Source organism: Heloderma suspectum, chromosome 6 (assembly GCF_057233095.1).
Source record: "Heloderma suspectum isolate Gila_16-S chromosome 6, 16-S_ref, whole genome shotgun sequence".
Lineage (NCBI taxonomy): Eukaryota > Metazoa > Chordata > Lepidosauria > Squamata > Helodermatidae > Heloderma > Heloderma suspectum.
In genome coordinates, this window is record NC_139463.1 from 125997966 (window position 1) to 126005033 (window position 7068).

Sequence of the window (7068 nt, forward strand, 5' to 3'; positions counted from 1 at the left end):
GACTGTCATTGCCCAGGCTGCAGATCACTGAAGGCACGTTTGAGTGCTTTTCACTGGAAGCTACAGGTAGCAACAAGTGTTCTTTCATTTTCTCTTCTAGGGTTGTCCTGTAGAAGTGAATTATTTCTGGGTACCAGTCTGACATAAGATCAGAAGAAGAGCCCTGCTGGACCAGACCATGGGTCCATCTAATCCAGCTTTCTGTTCACACAGTGGCCAGCCACCTGCCCACGGGAAGCCCACAAGCAGAACATGAGTGCAACAGCACCCTGCTGCCCATGTTCCCCAGAAACAGGTGTACCTCGGCATACTGCCTCTGATACTGGAGGTAGCACACAGCCATCAGGACTAGCAGCCATTGATAGCCTTCTCCAGGAACCCCCCTTTTAAAGCCATCCAAATTGGTGGCCATCGCTACATCCTGTGGTAGCGAGTTCCATAGTTTAAATGTGTGCTGTGTGAAGAAGCCCTTCCTTGGAGCTGTCCTGAATCTCCTTGTCAGTCTGTAATTTTCTCTTCATTGGGTGCATATTGTCATTTGAGAAATGCCTGTTATAAAGCCTCATGCTGAGAGTCTCTGTCTGACAAGTCTGAACAGATACAACCGTATCTCAGGGCTTGGCTGTGGACAATGGATTTTGTGGGTGGAAGCAAGACGTTTGCTTCTGCTGCCTGGATGCCACTCACCTGCCACTCTCTGGGCGGTCATTTGTGAGAGGGGGCTGCGCGGTGGGGCTCTGAACATCGGCCTCAAGCACCACTGCTACCCTTGTAGCAGCCATATCGGGGGTCAGACTAAGTAGCCTCATGCAGTCTCATGCTTCATGTTCTTGCTGAGCTCTTTCTCCCTTGAATATATTGTTGTAAGCTGACGAGACACAGGAATTCCTTATCTTGTCAAAGGTCATACAATCGTATATCTTGTTCTCTTCTGTTCTCTCCTTATCATGGCTACCCTATAACCCAGTTCTTGTATTATAAACAATGGTGCTGGGAAAAGAAATGTTGAGGACTGCAACCCCACATGGGAGGGGGAGGAGGAGCCGTTTCATATGTGTCACAATGTCTATAAAACCAATGTGCTGATGTATTTCAGGGCTTCTGGCTCTTTGGAAATGATTCCAGCCTTAAGCCTGCGCGTTAAATAAAGAATTTCTTTTTCCTTCACTCCGTGGTCTCTCTGACTCTGGGTTCTGCAACATAAATGGTGCCGTGACTCGGATGTGGCAGGCTCTGAGCCAGACAGGTGGCAGTTGCCTGCTCTTGATCGCCGCACCGGGAAGACGAGCTCGGCGCATGCCTCCCTTTCTTGGCGCCACCGACCTTTTTGTCGAGTGAATGGGAGAAAGCCTGCACCGGGATCGCCCAAACAGCAGCGAGCAGCAAGAGAACCTTGGGAAGCGGAGGAAGGAACTTGAGCCCTGCCTGTATCGCAGCTGCAATTGAGCTGAAACCCACATTGGAAGCCTTCAGGAGAAAGGCAAGTATATGGGAAAAAGAGGGCCCCGCCTTTAGGGAGAAAGGCCACTGGGCAGAAAAAAAGAGGGCCCCACCTTATGAAGAAGGTCAGTGTTGGTGGTATACGTATACAAAAAGAACCTACTCCTTGCGGGTAGAAGGGGGGCCTGATCACACCCCCGAGTGGGCGCCAGTACCCAGCACGCCAGTACTCAGTAGGAAGCTGGAGAAGCTGCTTTCCGCTCTGGTAAAAAGTGGGAAAAGTGGGTGGCAGGGACATATGGATGCAGTGGAGAGATTGATGATTGTGTGAGTGGCTACTGCGGTTTCTGACGCATACCGTTGACTGTCCTGGTGCCCAGGCCAGTAGCAAAGTGCGTGGTGTATAAAATCCTCTTGTGTCGGCCAGTGAGAGCCCTTACTCACTGACCAATTCCCATTCCCTAATTGTGTCTGTCTTCAGTTTAGGAGGGAGGCTATGGGTGGTGGGGGAAGCAAACCTTGCACCCCCTTGAGATGTATGTCAAACAAAGAAGGAAATGGGTTTGTTTTTTTTTAAAAAAAGATTCAGAATAGAGAGAGAAAACAGCAAAAAGCTCAAGGTCGAGCTGAGAGGAAAAAAAGAACAAGATCTGAGGCTGTTAATTAGAAAAATGTTGCAGGACAGTCTGGCTTTTAACAAAGTGTGGGAGCGTGGGAGTGTAAGGCCGAAGAAGTTGCTGTTAGCCTAGCAAGCCGGGGGGGGGGGGGGAGGAAAATTGCCCACAATGTTCTGAGTTGTGCAACATCATCACCTCGCCTAATTGAGATGAAATCCCTAAGAAATGGAAACTGAAAATGAAGACCCAAAAGATGAAGGCAAAATAGAAAATAAAGGTGAAGAATCAGCCCCCAGAGCACAGGCTAGACCCCTCTTCGAGTGAAAAGTGTGCCATAAGACTGTCCCAAAGCAGAATGAAGCGGAGAGACCATGTTGAAGATCTCTGTCAAGGTAACCGTGTTTAGCTTTGAACTGTGTTAGAATTGCATAGAGCCTGTAGCTACTGACCATCGGCTATATGATTTCTAAAGAGCGTAACCATTAAGCTTTTGCCGTGGGATTCCCTGCAATGAAGAAATCTCACTTATTTGAGTGTCCAGTGTTACACTGCCTAAGTGTGTGTGCTGAAGAGACCGAGAAACCAGACAGCATGTTCCTGGCCAAGCCAAAATCACGCTCCTGAAAGCTGCAATAAACTGTGTAAGCTGGGAGACCCAACCTGATTGAGAAGAAAAGAAGATATTGGAGCAACTGTCTTAAAAAACAATGAGATCTGTGTAGCTGGCTGGCTGACGCTGTCAGTGATGTTACAACTTTAAATTAAGACTGTTTTCCTGTTTGAGACCCCAGCGAAGAAAGCTGACCCGAGTTATTTGTTGCCCGTGCCAAAGCAAGAATTTGGCTGCCCTGTACCTCATCATGTCCTGTTTTAAGCTTGGAATTTACAAATACAAACAAACTGAGAAGCTTGCCTTTGAAGTCCTGCAAATCACCCCACCGCCTTCCCAAAGATTAATGGCTGCCTGAAAAATGCAAGTATAAGGCGATGCCCATCACCCCCCACCGTCCTGAGTTTTGGCACTCAGTGTTTCAGTGCTTTCATGTACCAGGTTAGAAGAGAAAAAAAAAAGAGTAAGTTTTTAAAATGTCTGTGAGAGAACCTGACAGAAGTAAAATAGAATTTACAGAGGAGTTGCCCAGGTTAAAGCATCACGGCTAGAGAGCTAAGCTGTGCTGCTCTGTTTAGACAGAGGCCTGGCTAAAAAGTTGAAGGCCCTTGTCTGTCAGAAGGGGTGTAGGGCCACACTTTCCCTTTTTAAACTGATGCAAAAGTGGAGAGCCTTTGCTGGAAACATCGCATCTTCATTGCCCAGAGCCTTCTCTGTTTGCCTCCATCATTGTCTGGGCTTTTTAGAGACACTCTGCACATGAACTAAAATTTTAAATTGTCAAAGACTTGCCATGGACAGTGCTGTGAAGCTTTTGATAAACTTGAACTCTCATTGCTGTGGACCGTGTGTCTGTGTTTGTAGTCAGCTCAGTGTACAACAAGCTAAGTTTGATCTATGACTTTTAGATTTCCTTCTGCTAAAACTCATGCAGCATAGAGTTGCCGATGCAAAAATGGTGACCTAGAACTCTTTGCGTGTGTGGGTATGCCCGTCCCTTGATTTTGATGAGCCCTGAGCTTTCAGCCAGAAGAGCAGTATAATTGCTGGATCTGCTCCATCATGCCTTACCGTGCTAAAAGTGCTTTCCATTCATTGTATTAAATTGCAGAAAAAGTTTGTTGTGTATATTTTATGATTTCTTAGATATCATAAAATATATGTGATATTTGCAGATTAGTGCTAGTTGCAACTCCAAATGATACTAAGTGTGGTTCCCGATGGATGACAAGGAGAAAAGACAAAAGCAAGTAGAAAAGAAGAAATAGAGAAAGTAGCAGACAGATAGAGAAGGGAGAAAAAAAAAGAAGGAAAAAAAGGCAAGAGGCAAAGAAAAGACATTTGTAGAAAAGAAGCGTGGCCATAGTTGCCCCCAGGGTAAATTAAAAGCAGCTGATTGTGCCTGGAGCTTATTACCTGGGGTAAAGTAGCCACAATAATGTAATAGTTCTTTAAGATGAAGAAAATGTAACTAGAAGGAGAAGAAGAGCCTATCCCAAATGTGTGTCATTGGGACTAGTGTAAGGCAGAAAGGTTTAAGTAAGTGAGTTTAACTTGAAAAAGACAAATAAAGAGACAAGGCTGGTGCATGGAGCAGAAAGTTTTATATAAAAAGTTTGAAACATGATCTGCAATACAGGCAGATCAGCAAAAAAAAAAAAAGAAAGCAAAAGAAAGAGAAAAATTTTGTGTTCCCATACTAATGAATAAAAGTGTTATCAAGCACTTTGGGAAGCGAAGTTGTTTACAGGAAGCTGTGCCTGAGAACCAAACACTTCTAGCCTATGCTGAAAATGCTTGCTAGTGTTGTGCTGCCTCATGGGTAACATGTATGGTATAAAACCCATTTAGCCCAATAGCTTGTGGTTCAGAGAAGCTGTCTGATCCAACCATTAGGTACGCCTGTGTGTTGTAAGTTACCCAATAAAGTCTCCTTGTAAGTAACCCCCCCCCCCGCTAGAATCCCAAAACACAAGTGGGGCTAGAGCGCCTCACCCAGTATCAAACCCTGCTGTTAAAAGCCATAAAGGCAGGTATAAAGAAGTCAATTAATATGACCAAACTGTCTAAAGTGCTGCAAGGTGCCACCGAGGCCCCAGAGCGTACTTGGAGTGTCTTTCAAATGCCTATCGCCAGTATACCCCCCTCCCTCAACCCAGAGGCCCAAGAAGACGTGGACGAAAGAAAAAAAGAAGACCCGGCAGAGGCAGAAGATTCTTAAAAAAGAACCAGTGTGGACAAGATGGACATTAGTGGCATGAATGCCCAAATAAAATAAATCAAATACAAAAGAGAAAACCAAAGGGGCCAGAATGGGCGAAGGGAGAGGCAGCTTGAGAGGGGCCGTGACATTGACTTCATGATTGACACTGGAGTGGCATCAAGAGCAAGCAAACGTTAGCCTTAAACAAGAAGTCCAAACACTGGGCAAAGTTCTTCAAGCCCAGCGTGGCTTTGTCTTAGAAAATAAGCCATTCCCATCACAAAAGTTCATCCTTTCCAACCAAGAGTTAAAGTATGAGTTAAAGAGGGAAAAATAACCCTTTGACTCCCAGATGGAAAAGACTGAGAACTGTCATACTTTCCACCCCCGCAGCTATGAAAGCAGCTAGAGTTAAACCCTAGATACATTAGACACGAGTCAAGAGAGCGAGAGGGGGAGAGTAGACTGTAAACAGAAATCCTGAAAATCCTTTAAAAATCATTCTAAAAAAGCAGTAAGAAGACTCAGGCTAGACCTTACTGTGGACACACCGGGAGACTGTCCCCCTGCGTACGGTCAGACCTGCAACTGGAGAATTGAAGAAGGAGACTAGACCCTACTGCAGCTTGCCAGGTGAATAGCTTCCCGGCGTACGGTCAGATCCCAAAGAAGATCAAACATGTGTGTTGTAGTGTTAGTAGTGTTGCATTGTGTTTCCTTAATAAGGTGCAAAAGGGGGGGTCTGCCCCTAGAAAGAAAAGTTTGTCCCAGCGATTTGCTGATAATTACTGGCTTCACCTAGCTAACATCACGAGAGTAAAACATTTTTGTTTGCCAAGAGATATACCTGCAAACAGGCTTATTAGCTCTTGCCTAATACCTGTCTGTAGACATCCTGGGAAAATTCAAAAAGATACCATGTTAAGAGTTTATGGTGTAAGTTTAACTTATTCCCAAAATGCTAATTGGGGCGTGGTTGCAAAGATCCTACCCCCTACAGAGTTCACTCTACGCACCCCCATCATTGCTGAAACAAATGCTACGTGTGCACGAATGCTTAACTGTCAAAAAATTTTCCAGAAAATATAAAGCTATCCCTGGCCCCCTTCCACTGTAATAAAATTCAAAACATATCTTTTAATGATGCCCACATACTTTTGCCTCATGGATGGTTTTAGACATGTAGTTCCCGCACTTGGTCATTCATTCCTGCCAACTTGTCTAATAACCACCCATGTTGCCTCAGCCGCCAATTAAACTGGTGCCAATTCTTCCCCTGTGGCCTGAGAAAATCCGTCGACGGCAGCCTCGAGCACTCCAACTAACTAAAAATTGTAATAGTCATGTGCAGTTATATTCTGACTCAGAAAAATTGGCCTTAGCAATGTCACTGGTTGGGGTTCCAGGTTTAGCCTTGGCTAATGGTCTGGAGATCAACCGGTTAGCTTGCAGCTTAGCCAAAAGCATAAATGCCACCTCACGAGCATTGTCATTGTTAAATAAAGAGTTGCGTGATCTAAGAGGTGCAGTTCTAAAAAATAGAGCTGGTATAGATTACCTCTTCCTTCTTCATCATTTAAGTTGTGAGACACACCAAAAGCAATGTTGTTTTAACTTAACTGATAATGGCAATGCTGTAGATGAACAGATCAACAAGCTGCACAATATAGTAGCTAACAAAACAATAAGACAAAACAATTAGCTCAATTAGTTAACCCCTTGGCTTCCAGATCTTAGCTGGTTTAAAGCATTGTTCATCCTAATTCTACGAGTGTTGTTCATAGAGATACTGTTATGTCTCTGCGTTCCTTGTCTTATGCGCTGTTTAACCAATCTGTTTTATGTCTCAGCTAGTAAAACTGCTGCCCTCTACGCTCTAATAGCCCAACAAGAGGCTAAGTAATATGTATGTCACGAAAAGCTTTGTATAGTTATCAGAAATGCTATAATTGTAATGAAATTATGCATTTAAGGGGGGAATGTAGCAGCCATATCGGGGGTCAGACTAAGTAGCCTCATGCAGTCTCATGCTTCATGTTCTTGCTGAGCTCTTTCTCCCTTGAATATATTGTTGTAAGCTGACGAGACACAGGAATTCCTTATCTTGTCAAAGGTCATACAATCGTATATCTTGTTCTCTTCTGTTCTCTCCTTATCATGGCTACCCTATAACCCAGTTCTTGTATTATAAACAATGG